The sequence below is a fragment of the Nomascus leucogenys genome, chromosome 5 (assembly GCF_006542625.1).
Source record: "Nomascus leucogenys isolate Asia chromosome 5, Asia_NLE_v1, whole genome shotgun sequence".
NCBI classification, from domain to species: domain Eukaryota; kingdom Metazoa; phylum Chordata; class Mammalia; order Primates; family Hylobatidae; genus Nomascus; species Nomascus leucogenys.
The window spans coordinates 9198532-9212915 of record NC_044385.1 but is presented as its reverse complement, the minus strand read 5'-3'; positions in this window follow the sequence as shown (position 1 = coordinate 9212915).

The following is a 14384-nucleotide window of genomic DNA, read 5'->3' as shown; positions in this document are numbered from 1 at the left end:
CATATAGGGGCTAATTCCTCAGACAACTAGCATCAGTTATCAGACCAACTTTAGCATTGTGAAAAATTCTGGTTCATATCTGGATTTTTGAATAAGTCTCTTATGTGTCTGGTTATATGATACAATAATAAACTGATTCATAAAGTAGCATGTTCAACAACAAAATGTGAGAATTTGATATTACAGCAGCTTGAAAGCAGAATAAAGTGCCACAATTTTAAGATAAAATTCAAGACCCTTTATTATCTGAATTAACACGTAATTTCTAATATTTTTTCCACTGTTCTCACTCCCTATCCAGATCCTGCATTCCAGCTATTTTTTTACACTATTTTTAAATTCAATTTTGTTGAGATATATAATTTACATATTATAAAGTATACCCACTTAGGTCTGCATTCTGGCAAGTTTTTACAAATGTATACAGCAGTGTGTATACACCAATGCAACTGTCACCACGGTGGCTAATCTATTTGGAATCCTATCCACTGAATTTTCCATTTCAGATATTGTATTTGAAGTTAAGAAATAAGACAGAAGTGACTGGGGGAGGGGAGCAATATGTAGATGTATGGAATAAAAGGAAAGCAGATAGAAGGAGCTAGAAGTTCTTTTGTTTTTCATGTGGCTCTTTTCTCATTTCACTCTAGTCACAATTAAGTTTCATCCTTGAACATATTGAGCACATTTAGAACATACTCTGACATTCTCATCTTATAGATGATAGAATTAGAAATACTGCTGTTTTTATTGACTAAATACTATGCTAATCTGTCACTTTTTTTGTTTTTATGCTTAACAATTTTTTATTAGATGTGTGATATTTTGACTATTACATTGTTGTCTGTTAAATTTTGTTTCCTCTCTTTAAAGAGTTTCAGTTCTTTGGATTTTGTTTCCTTCCCTTCAGAGTTTCGAAGTTTGCTTCGGTAGGCAATTAAGTTATTTGCAAATCAGTCTGATCTTTCGGAAGCCTGTTTTTAAGGTTAGCAGGGCACACCAGCTAGAATTCAAACATTTCCCAGTGCCTGTTGCACACTGGGGAACTGAGCACTTTAAAGAGTCCTGGCATCCCCACCTCTTTGCCACCCCCAACTGTCCTTGTGAAGTTTTACCTTCTGTGGGTGTAGATATGCATTCACAGAAAGAGTCAAGGGGATGCTGGTGCTGATTTCTGGAGCTTACTCTTCTTGGTACCGTTATTTTCAACATTCTGCCTTACAAATTCTGCCTTCAGCAGTTTTGCTGAACTTTAGTCTCTGTCTTCTCAACTAAACAAGGCAATTGGCTCTGTTTGGAAGCTCTTTTCCTGCACCAGAAGTTGCTTCTGGGTATAAATTGGTGCCGCCATAGAGTTCACCATGTTTGTTCCGTGTCTCTTCAGGATCAGTTCTGTACTGCTTATTGCCTGAGAGTGAAAACTTTTTAAAATGATACTTCGTTACATTTATTTCATTGCTTAAGGCAGGAGAGTAAATCTAATTACCCTGCATTCCCCCATGACTAGAAGTAGAAGTGGCTACTCATTGTTATGATTCATTTTTCTTCCTTTCATCTCTTGGAAAGAGCCATGCAATGTTTCCCTGAGATCATTATCTTAGGCCATCTGCTTTCCTTTTACTTGACACATCTATATATTGCTTACCCTCCCCCAATCACTTGTGTCTTCTTTCTTAACTTCAATTATCACCTACCCTACCTTTAGCCTAGGCCTTTGTTTTGATATTTTATTTTGGTTAGCTGTTGTAGCATAATAAACAGCTTCAAAATTCAGTGGCTTAGAAAACGTCTTTTACCATTCTTAACCAGGCACAGCTCAAGAATCCTCTTTAGCATTATACAAGCAACAGCCTCAATAACTTGGCGTTCCAAGATGTCTCACTCTGGAATATCTCAAAGGCTGGGCTCAAGTAAGATTCTGAGATAGCTGAACCTCTCTCTTTCTTGCCATGTCACAGCTCCAGTGGGGACGGTTGGATGTCTTAGTTGGAGATTCATGGCTCCTAAAAGTGCAAAGCAGAGTCTGACAGATTTTCTTAAGGCATAATTCCAAAACTGGCAAAATTCACCTCCACCACACACATTCAACTGGTTAAAGCCATCAGAGATTTCAGGAATTTCTACATAGCCACAGTAACTAAGGTATTGTGGAATCAGTGCACAGGCAGAAAAATAAATGGAAGAAACAAAACAGTCCAAGCAGACCCAGCTTCTTAAAAATAAACTACTTATGTTGGAGTAACTTCAAATATTTTTGAAATTTGTAAAATCATATGGTAAGGTTCCATATACCCCCTCCTTCAGTTTCCTCTAATATTGACATCTTACATTTTCATGGTACATTTGTCAAAACTAAGAAGCTGACATTAGTACATTACTACTAATCTCCAGACTTTATTGAGGAATTACCAGGTTTTTCCACTAATGCCCATTTTCTGTTCCAGGATTCAATCCAGGGTCACATTGCGCTTGAAGACCCACTTTTATATACGTATCCAATTATTACAACAAAAACACACCACAGTTCAGAGATTATTGGATGTCCCTTCAATAAGTGATACTGAATCCATGGGGTATTACAGAGAAACATGAACCTCAACCTTTCTTCATGCCTTATACGAAAATTAACTGGAAATAGCTCATGGTCTTAAGTGTGACACATAAAACTACAAAGCTTATAGAAGAAAACATAGGCTAATATCTTCTCAACATTGGAGGAGGCAAAATTTCTTGAACAACACCTAAAAAACGCTAGATATAAAGCAAAAGTTGGATAAATTGGATTTTATTTAATGTAAACATTTCTGCTAGACAACAGACAATATTAGGAGATTAAAATACAAATCTTTTATTGGGAAGAGATAGTGTCAATACATGTATACAGTAAATTACTCATATCCTGAATATATAAAGAAATCCTAAAAATTCTTGGTATCAGTAAGATACAGATCAAAATAAAAGATAAAATGAGAAAAGATTTAAGCAGATATATCACAAAAGGGGATACCTAAATGATCCCAGACCAATAAGCATAAAGGAAATGCAAATTAAAGCTAAACTAAGATACCATTACACATCTGCTGAAATGACTTAAACTAACAATGAATACCACACTCTGTTGGTGAGAAAATGGAGCAACTAGAATCATTAACTATTGTTGGTAGAAGTATAAAATTATAGAACAACTTTGAAAATATCTTTGATAAAAACTAAACAATCTTTTTCTTCATGACCCAGCAATTCTACTTCTATGCGTATTCCTAGGAGAAGTGCATGCCTAACTCTATGAAAAACCATGTACAAGAATGTCCTAGCTTCCTAAAAAATAGCAGTTTAATCCATAATATCCTCAAATTGGATAAAAGAAAATAAATGTCTATTGATGGTATGAGAAAGTTTTAAAAATGTGTTATATCTATAATATGAAATGTTGACAACAACAACAAATTATTTGCACACCTAGAGACTTCACTATATCTCAAAAACACCTGGTGCAAAATAATTCAGAACCAAAGAGTATATACTTATGGGTCCATTAATATAAAGTCCAACAACAGCCAAAATTAATCTGTGGAGATAGATATCGTAATTAGATTGACCAACTCAATCCAGTTTTGCATGGAATCTTCCTGATTTTTGCACTAGAAGCCTCACATCTGGGGCAATTTTTACTTTCCGACACACCAAGGCAGTTGTTCAATCTAGGTGGTACTCTCTGGGCAGTTGTATTAGTTATCTATTGCTGTGTAACAACTTACTTCAAAATGTGATAGTTAAAACCAACAATAAATAATTATTGTCTCACACAATAGGTCCTAAATTGTTGAGCAGTTTAGTGTTGGCTTGGGGTCTCTCATGAGATTGCAGTTAGGATACTGACTGAGTGAAGACCATGGTCGTCTGAAGGCTTGATAGTGCTAGTGGATTTGTTTCCAAGATGGTTCATTCACATGCCTAGCAAGTTGGTAATGGCTTTTGGCAGGAGACAACCTCAGTTCTACATCATGTGGACTACTTCACAGAAATGCTTGAGACTCCTCATGATATGGCACCTGACGTCCGCCAGAGTGTCTACTCCAGGAAAGCAACATGGGTACAAGAAAGAAGGCACAATGACTTCGATAATCTAGTCTCAAAGATCACATGCCATTTTGTCTACACAAAAATAGAGCCTTATTTATTGTACAAGGAGACTAGAAGGATGTGAATATCAGGTGACAGGGGTCATTTGAGTACATCCCTGAGGCTGAGAAAAATCATGAGGAAACTTCCTGGTATGTTGGAAATGTTCTACATCTAGATCTCGCTAGTGGTTATATATACAAAAAAAATTCATCAAACTCTAAGTACACCTAAGATTTGTGTAGTTTTTTCTATGTAGAATATTCCTCAGTTTATGAAGACATATAAGAGGGAGGAAATATATGGCACTATGCAAAAAGCACAAATCTGCACATTTCATTCTGTTGCATAAAATTCTTGAATTATTTTGTTATTACATAGAAATGAAGATAAAAATTCTCCCCATAGGCTATAAGGCCATAATTAGGACCTTCTAACCCTAATTGTTTCATCAAGTGAATTATAAAACAAATTACTCATTTAGAGATTGAGTGATTATAGGAAAAGAAATAGCATTTGTGTTTTTTTAAGTAAAAATTGTGTTTCAATGTTAGCAAATATTCCAAATGGATATTAGAATAAACTTCTTTAAAAAGTATCAGGAATAAATATAGATTGAATGATAGAATTAGAAAAACACAATTTTCTAGTTATAGAATAACTACAACGTGTTGTTTTATTAAACATTATTTAAAATGGTCAATAACTATTTATTAAATAAGGCGCATAAATATTTCTCAATTCTCTGATTGTTTATTTCCTTAAATTTTCCTTAAGTGGTTTTCTTCATGTTGGATAACACGCCTTCCTAATTCCAATTCTTCAGAATTTCACCTAGACACATGGAATTTCAGCTTGGCAATATGGCAAAACCTTGTCTCTACAAGAAATACAAAAAGTCGCCAGGCTTAGTGGCGTAGGCCTGTGGTCCCAGCTACTCAGGTGGCTGAGATGGGAGGATCACCTGCGCCCAGGGAGGTCCAGGTTGCAGAAAGCTGTGATCGTTCCTCTGCTCTCCAGCCCGGGTGACAGAGTGAGACCGTGTCTCTAAATAAATAATTTCTTCATTTTCTGTATGATTATTGCTTTATCGTAACAAAAATAACATGCTCAATCTGAACGTAACTAGACTTATTCATCTGTGCCTGCATTAGTCCCTGAATTATTTCAAAATGGAGCCTGTACCTTTTAATCTACCTTTTTCTCCTAAATGCTTTATTACTTTGTAGGGGTTAAACAAAAAAATACCCTTTGAATTGGGCTGATGTCAATATGTGACAGGCACAACTTTTATTGTGTTGTTTTTTAAAAAGTTCTAGTATTCTTTTGTGACAAAATATTGAGGATTTTTCTTTTCTGCAGTTTCATAAGTATTTCATAATAATGAACACAATAGGATTAACGACATCCTTAGGCAAATCCAATACTTTATGACTGATGCTCAGTACCATGCTGGGTCCTTGCCAGGTTGTAAGACCACAGAATGTGTGGAAAGATGCAGCTCAGAAAGTAACAGCACTCGGCAAAGCCAAGGGAGGACAAACTAGAAAAGTGAAGCTGAACTTTAAATGCTGACACTTTGCCTTTCCCACTGGCTGTGTCCTCCCAGAGACCACAGAAAGAGATTAGGAAATCCTTGAGCCAAGGAATTTAAAAGCACATGAAATGAAAGAAAAACCTGTAGAAACGAAAGGGCAATCACAGACCAATATCCAAAATGAACAGAAAGTCATTGTTGTAGTTTTGTTTGGTTGGCAGCTAAGGGAATACCCCTCTGGTTACTGTCTGTGTTCATTCCCAGTTGTCTGTACTGTATTGATTGATTGATTGTGTGTGTGTGTGTGTGTGCGTAAATATTAACAAATGAATTCTGCAGCTTTGGGCTGACCTTTCTCAGATATTTTCACTGCCCATGCACCACTAGAACTATACATGGAAAAAAGGGAGAAGGATGCAAAAGGTGTTTGGCAAAATCCAAGAAAACAGGATTTTCATAAAACAAATGAGAAAGTGAGGCAAAGCACACTTCTCTGGGTCTCTGCATGCTGAGGAGCGTAAGCCCTCCTAGCCCTCCTTCCATCATACAAGACTCTGTGACACCACCCAGATCCCAGGGACCACCTCAGGCAAAGGAAGCTCTGAATTTTTTATGGAAGTAAACAAACTCCTCATGCTGATGTTTTATTGGCAGGAAAGGCTCAACTCTTTCATTCTTGCTCCTAAATTCCCCTTGACTTTCTCTTAAAATGAATAGAAACACTTTCACTCTGCAGGTAGGAAAACACTTACATAATACAGCTCTGTACTTTTGCTAGACATCCTTATCTTACCATTTGGTTTTCCCAGCAGCGTATAAATTCTCAGCTGGGCTTTCTTTTTGTTTTTTTACATAGCCTTAAAATCATGCTTTCCACAAAATACAAACATATCCTAGAAGCATTCAGACAACCATTTGCAGGAAATTGTGGTTTATTGAAATACTTGATATAATAAACATACCAATAGATGTACTCTGGGGAAAAAGCAGTGCACCAAACTATCTATGAAGTAGTTTATATGACTATTCTACAAAATGGTGACGAATAAACAAAGAAGCTTTGAACCAAGACTAGGTCACAGCTTAATGTAGGATAATGGTTTTATGAATGTTAACTCGGATTGGAATGAGAACTTAACCAAAATGAAATGCAATGCTGATGCCTTTCTTCAAGTTATCCACATTGCTATCTCTATGGAATTAACAGTCATTTGGAATCCCAGTGTCCATGTATTCTAAATAAGTTACGTGATGGGTCATTTGCAATTAGATCTACCTACGATGGTAGATCTAATTCTGAGTTTAAAAGTCATGCTAATAAAAGCAAGATTCACAATAATTTTTATACCAAGATGTTAAGGAAATACTATATTCTGAATTCAATTTTCTCTACCTAAAGTACATTGTCTACTTAATAAAAGTATTAGATTATGGTTTGGAATTTATTAGGCTCTTTAAGTACATGTGTAAGTTCCTTTTTATTGGTATTGCTCTTCTTATTAATTATTAGTTGTTATAAAATCTAACATTGACCTGGTATTCAGTGATTACAAAATGCTTTCACAAACATTCTTTGGCTAGCATTTTAGAAAATCTTTGTGGACAATATTGTTATTGTTGTATTTCATTTTTACAGAGCTGAGTAATTAAGTAAATTACCCTAGGAGATGGCTAGTTTACATCAGAATCATCATACTCTAAAGTCCTATTCATTGACGTTGGCACCATGCCTGATTCATAAGGCACTGGTTTAAGGACACATCAACACAGATATCCAAAGTTGGTGTTTCGATTCTTTGAAAGCTGTATGTCAGTATTCAAAAGAAACACCTATCAACACCCCTGTGCTCAATGCTCATTCTGTAAATATTAAGGCAGTAGAGATCAGGAAATTAAGAGCTGGATTGTTCAAACCTTGTGAAAGATTTAACCATCCTGGTTTACTAAAGAAAGATCTCTTCTGCTTACATAACAGGTGAAAAACAATCTTCTCCATGGTAGCCCAAGAGAATGTTGCAAGAATATTGTATGGAAATAAATGTTTAGTTATCTCGTGGTATCAAGAGTTTTTATCTTGACTTCCAATGGAAACTCGTAAAGGAACTACAGAGTTTTAGAAGGCATGGTTCTGAATCTGCTAGTACACAGTTCATACCCGCAATGCACTAGAGAGGGACCATGTCCAATCAGTAATAAGAAAAAGAGAAGGACAATGGAAGGAGGACAGTTTCAAGAAGGCCGTAGGCCTGCAACTTACCAAATATGAAGTTCCTTCATATCAAGTGAATTACAATTTTAATTGAGCTTTACACATGAGGAATGAGGCTATTTAATTGCCTCTTAAGGTGCTCCTAGAAAATTCTTAGAGAATAAGCTGAAGCATGTACAAAATCTGTTTCATAATTTAATTATATAAATGTGGTAAAATGAAAGCTCTTCTGTTAAAAACGATAAAGATTAAAGAGAGCATTGTTAGCCCTTAAAGCTCCATCTGGCACCTCCCTGTGCCTGTAATCATTGGAATGAGAAAACATGCTTTCCCTTTGTCAGAGGCCATTCTAAAATCCATGGACTGAAAATTGTGAATTGAACCCAAAACTCTGGTCCTTGTTTATCTTTAGAAAGCTGTACACTATCCCTAAGAGAAAAGATGCTTTGATTTTAAAAATGTTGCTTTTATGCCGAGTATTGGATGCCAGCAGCATGTAATTTTAAAGGATTCCATGCAAAATCAGAGCACTGAATGCATCTCCACTATAATGATATCACAGCATAAAATAAGAGAACACATTGAATATAATTGTTGAGATTTTCATTGCATTAATCACAGAATTTAAAGCGAGATGAAGCCAATTTGGGATATAACGAAGGAGTTTCCAGCAAGGCCATGCCCCCACTAAGAACAACTAGATGAGTCAGTCCAAATATAAAACCAATTCGTTTGAATATTTTGCAGAGCTTCTTAAGAAAGCAGCATGTGACAGGCCAAGATCTCAGGAAAAGGGTAACCCCAAAAATGTGAGCTGGTACTATGTGAGCTGTTTTTCTGCTAGGGACATTTGCTCATAAGTAGCATAGAACTAGACTCTAATAAACCAGTCAGAGATATGCAGGAAAGAGGCAGCAATGCAGGGAGAGATTTGACAACCTCACAAGGGGAAGTTGAGACAAAAATTGGGGTTTGCTTCTGGCAAGTCATCCATGACTGAATCAGCCAAAATTTGGAGAAGGGAGGTTCAGGGAAATAATTCAAAACTCAGGGGGTTCCTTCTTTGTTGCATTTGCTGAATTGTTAATCAGGGAGGAAGAGCAAGATGCTAAAAACTTGAGTGCCCAAAGAGCAGAGGAGAGTTATGAGTAGCCTCAAAGGGGCTGAAGGGATCTTAAGAGATGATGCTAAAAAGGAGGAGACCTAGGAAACAGCTGCTATCCCTGGAAATCTACACCTTACAGATGGGGGCAAAGCAGAGGTGGGCAAAGCCACATCGAAATTGCATTCCATGCCATGTGTGGTGGCTCACGCCTGTAATCCCGGCATCTTGGGAGGCTGAGGTAAGCAGATCACCTGAGGTCAGGAGTTAGAGACCAGCCTGGCCAACATGATGAAACCCCGTCTCTACTAAAAATACAAAAATCAGCCTGGTATGGTGGCACGCACCTGTAGTCCCAGCTACTCGGGAGGCTGAGGCAGGAGAATTGCATGAACCCGGTAGGTGGAGGTTGCAGTGAGCCGAGATCCTGCCACCGCACTCCAGCTTGGGGGACAGAGCATGACTCCATCTCAAAAAAAAAAAGAAAGAAATTGCATTCCACTTCTGAGTTAAATGCCTTGGATTAAGACGATCTCAATAATTCCTACTTTTCTGTATTTTCTATGTACTGAATTTTCTATGTTTACATTTTCTATATTTGACATTTCCATCTTAACTGATTCCTTCCCTATCAACATTCAAAACACTCAACTATTTCCTGTCCTTGATGGAGCATTCAGTGGGAGAGGAACTTTTCATATCTTCCCTCTCCTCTCACTCCACTCCCTCAATTTTTTCATATTCCACTTACTCCTGAACCCAAGGCAATCCTACTTCCGTACCTACCACATCATAAAAATTACTTTTTTCAGACTCCAATAACTTCTGTGACCCTCCTCATTTCTAATTACAATCATTTTCAATCTTTATCTCAGTAGCTTTCCATATCATTTAAATTTAAAAATTCACTCCCTTGTTCTATTTTTCTCCCCCTTACATTTCTGTTTCCTTCTGGTCTTCTTTGGACTATGAAAATGCTCTTCAAACTCTGTATCTCAAACATAAAATACTCCCTTAGAATAAGCTAATAATACTTCAAATTTGCTAGGCCTCTTTTACTTCACTCTCTTTTCCATCGCAATTAATTTTTTTTTTTTTTTTAGATGGAGTTTTGCTCTTGTTGCCCAGGCTGGAGTGCAATGGCACAATCCTGGCTCACCAGAACCTCCTCCTCCTGGGTTCAAGTGATTCTCCTGCCTCAGCCTTCCAAGTAGCTGAGATTACAGACATGTGCCACCACGCCCAGCTAATTTTGTATTTTTAGTAGAGAGGGGGTTTCTCCATGTTGGTCAGGCTGGTCTCGAACTCCGACCTCAGATGATCCGCCAGCCTCGGCCTCCCAAAGTGCTGGGATTACAGGCATGAGGCCCCGTGCCCGGCCGCAGTTAATTCTTAAGATTCCAGGAGCTGATATGTCCCCCCAGATGTTTCACAATTCTGTCCTCCTTTCACTATCTCTAGTTCTGCCTACTATCAATTTCTCTTTGGCTACAGCAGTAGCCTGCTAAGTACTCTCAGCACATCCACTTTCAAACTCTCTAGTTCTTTTCTTTTACACGGAGTGACAAGGACCTTCTGAGCACCACAGATCTAATTATGTCATTCCTCTGTTTAGATACACAATCACTTTTTATAGCTGTAAGGACAAAATCTGGTCACTGTCAACTGCTCTGGCATCAGAGTGAGCAATTTCTCTTCCTTTTCCAGTCATTTTTTTTTTCTCATTTCCTAAATGAACCACAGTCCCTTCTGCCTCAGAACTTTTGATTATGTTGTTCCTTCTTCCTGTGATTCCTTTCCAAATCCTTTGTCTCTTGAGCTAAGTACACCCTATTTCTCTTTCTAGTCTTAGTTCAAATGCCACTGCCTTAGGGAAGTTTTCCTGAGCACCCCCTGGCAAGATACTGCTCCTCGTACCCCCTATGCTTTCTGTGTGTTTTGCTGAACACTGTATTTTTGTATTCAGTTATTTCCTATTCGTTATGCATGCCCAATCCCAATCCCAACCAGACTGATGATTCCATGGGGAGAAGGACCATGCTTGCTTTGTTCTCTTTGTATTTCCAATACCAAGTTAGTTCCTGACAAAGAGTTGATAAGAAATACATGTCAAATGAATGAACAAATGAATGAATACATCAATGGATAAGGAAACATAATATCGAGATTCTTTAAGTACCCTCAGTTGGCTAAAATATCAAAGTGCAGTTTTTTTCTCTAGGCTTACTTGGATCATCAACTTCCCTCCCAAAACACTACACCCCTTTTTTCTTATACCCACAGCACAATGACACACTGGAAGCATATTAGATCACCCATACCACTTAAACTATCATGTCTTTATGGATTAATTAGTACGTTGAATTCCTCTCTCCCCCTCTTATCCTAATTCCATATGCATGTGTGGAACACACACACACACACACACACACACACACACCAAACATACACAAGGTCAGATTCTGGGAAAAAGAAAATTGCATTATTGTCCTTAGGCTGTAATCTCCAGAATTCTCTGATGACTTAATGTTACTTTTTCAAATTAGTATACAACCAATACCAATACATAAGTTTAAAATACAGACTGTTTTTAGAATATTACATTGGCTTATTGTGAAACTAATTTCCTAGTTTCCTAAAAAGAACCTATTTAAGTTATTGTTTTCTTTTCTGTAAGCTTTTCATTTTTCTCTCAATTTTTCCTCTTTCCCGTTTCAAACGTAAAATAAGTTAAAAACTAAAATGTTAAAAATAATAGACCTAAAATACAGCGTTCTTAAAGTTTTCAACTTCCTAATTTCTTTGGTCTTCTAAATGTTGCCTGAGAAAATGCCTTTCTGTCATTCAATCTTCAAATGACATTAAAATTTGGGTGTACCTTATTTAATATGCTTGCTTTCAAAAAGGGAGGAAAAGGTAAGGGAACAGAGGGAAAAACAGTAAAAAGTTATTTATTTATGATTTTACATTTCATACAGTCCATATGCTACTGCCCCAAATTATTTATTACAGAATTTTAAGCATATACATATTCTACGTATTTGGCCTGATAAAATCAACCATCCTTTACAGATGATTGGCAACTCATGAGCTTCTTAATATAGTTCATCAAATTATGCTATTGAAAGAGAATATTTGGAAAGCATATTAATAAAACTGCCATTATTATCTTCCAAATGAACTATATTTTTACATCGTGATTGCTACACATAGGATTTTGTCTCAGAAAAAAATCAGAATGTGTCACCATTTAAGAGTATAATTTTTTTAGAGAAAAATAAGATTATTTCATTGAAATACTTAGAAAAAAAGGTTTTGATGCTAGTGAAGACATGTTGATGATTTGTTAACATGTCTTTTTGGGGGCAATCTGGAGGATTCAGAAAGTATGCATATTGCTTCCTTTGGAGGTAAGTAGCTATATTTTGCACTCTTTGGTACCCTAACACCAAAGAATTGCTATGCAAATATACTATTGGCAGAAGAGGCAATAATTATTTGACATTTTCTGTGGTTCTAAAAATCCTTCCTTCATTCCCATCAAGTTTAATTTGCCTTTTTTTCTTTTAAGATCTTAAAATTCCAGTAGCTACCCAAATTCTTGCTTATAGAAGATGTTTTTTGAATGAATGTTGAATTTTCTGTGAATTACAATGTTTATTTTTCTCACCATTCACACATTTTTTTTTTTTGTAATTATTGCTCATTTACCTTAAGAATAACATCTGGCCAGGCATAGTGGCTCACGTCTGTAATCCTCAAAGTGCTGAGACCAGCCTTGGTAATATAGAGATTTCGTCTCTACAGAAAATACAAACAATTAGCTGGGCGATGGTGCACAGCTGTAGTCCCAGCTACTTGGGAGGCTTAGGTTGGAGAATGGCTTGAGCCAGTGAGGTAGAGATTGCAGTGAACTGTGATCTCACCACTGCACTCCAGCCCAGGTGACAAACCGAGACCCTGACTCAAAAAAGAATAAAATAAATAACATATAACACTCCCAGTAATATTGGTGCCTTTTGCATTTGGATTATTCTAGATATTCCATCTACAGTATAATTTTGGAACTGTCTAATGTATGCAAAGTATATTAAAATGACAATTATGTAACTATTTGTTATTTATCTATGAGTGTTTATTACGAAATGTGTCACCTAACTTCAGGGCTCAGTGTTTTAAAACTTACTCATCAGCATGGAAGTGGCTTTAACATCTTTACCTAATTCTCTGGGCCTTTTTCTAAGTCCATCTCCAGGTAGTTGCAAAATCCACAAAACAGGTATTCAGTGCCCTTGGCATCTGGTTTTGTACCTTCACTCCTTATTTCAGGAAACCCAGTATCCATCTGTTGTATACTATAAAACACAATCTTCAAACTCTTCTGAAATATTCATTCATCTACCAGATAACTGACAGCTAAAAGTGTTTCATCTCTTAGTCCTAATTCCACTTTGTTAATATTGGCATTGATAAGAGTAGGTTTCTGTTCATTGCTTCCTATGTGCTAGGCAGGCTAGGTACTTTTCAAGTAATAATGGAAATGTGAGCTTCTTTTATCTGTTCTTTCCATGTTTCTCCATCTTAAGCTTTATGGATTGTAAAATGGTTGGTAAAATATTTTCAACAATTTAAAGATGTACAGCATGGTATCACCGTGGAACCACTGGGACACAGAGCTGATCAAAAGTAGGTTAAAATGTTTAAAAAAGACTGACTGTGGTTGTGGCTTAGTTTTAGAAAGCTTCAGTTCTTCTCTACCAAAGACACAGGTTTTATTTTTCTTCATAAAAAGTGCTGATAAAGAAAAAGGTATATTTATGATGATACACATATGAAAAAGGAGAAAAGAAAGCAAAGCCAGAGTGAAATAAAAGATAAAAAATAGGCTAACATGAAGCCAAATTTATCTTAGAAAATTAACATGGATGTACTCCCCACTCCACCCACTCTCTTGTCAAAGCCTTACAAAAATATCAGGGCTAATGAAGAAAGAAAGATCGAAGATGTGATTAGAGCTGGAAATACGTTTAAGATATAACTTTATCCAATTCAAACCCCTCCCTGAAGACTACAGAGGTAAATTGATCATGGTCACAAGCTAATACGGACAGAGTAGAGACTGCAGCCCAGGCATCCTGTATTCTAGGTTGAGGATTTTTGGTTTTTTGTTTTTTGGATTTTTTTTTTTTTTGGCCATAGAACACTGCATTCCTTAACATTGAGTTATTTTTAGGCATTTTATAGTAAAATGAATATGATTTAGAATAAAATAATTTTATTTCTGACTATTTCATATTAACTATATAACAAAGAGAATGAAATTTAATAAGAGAAATACCAAACTTTTAATGTGTAACTTATTGTTAGAGATATTTACTTCCAAAGATTGCTTTGCTGATTAAAAGTGATATTTG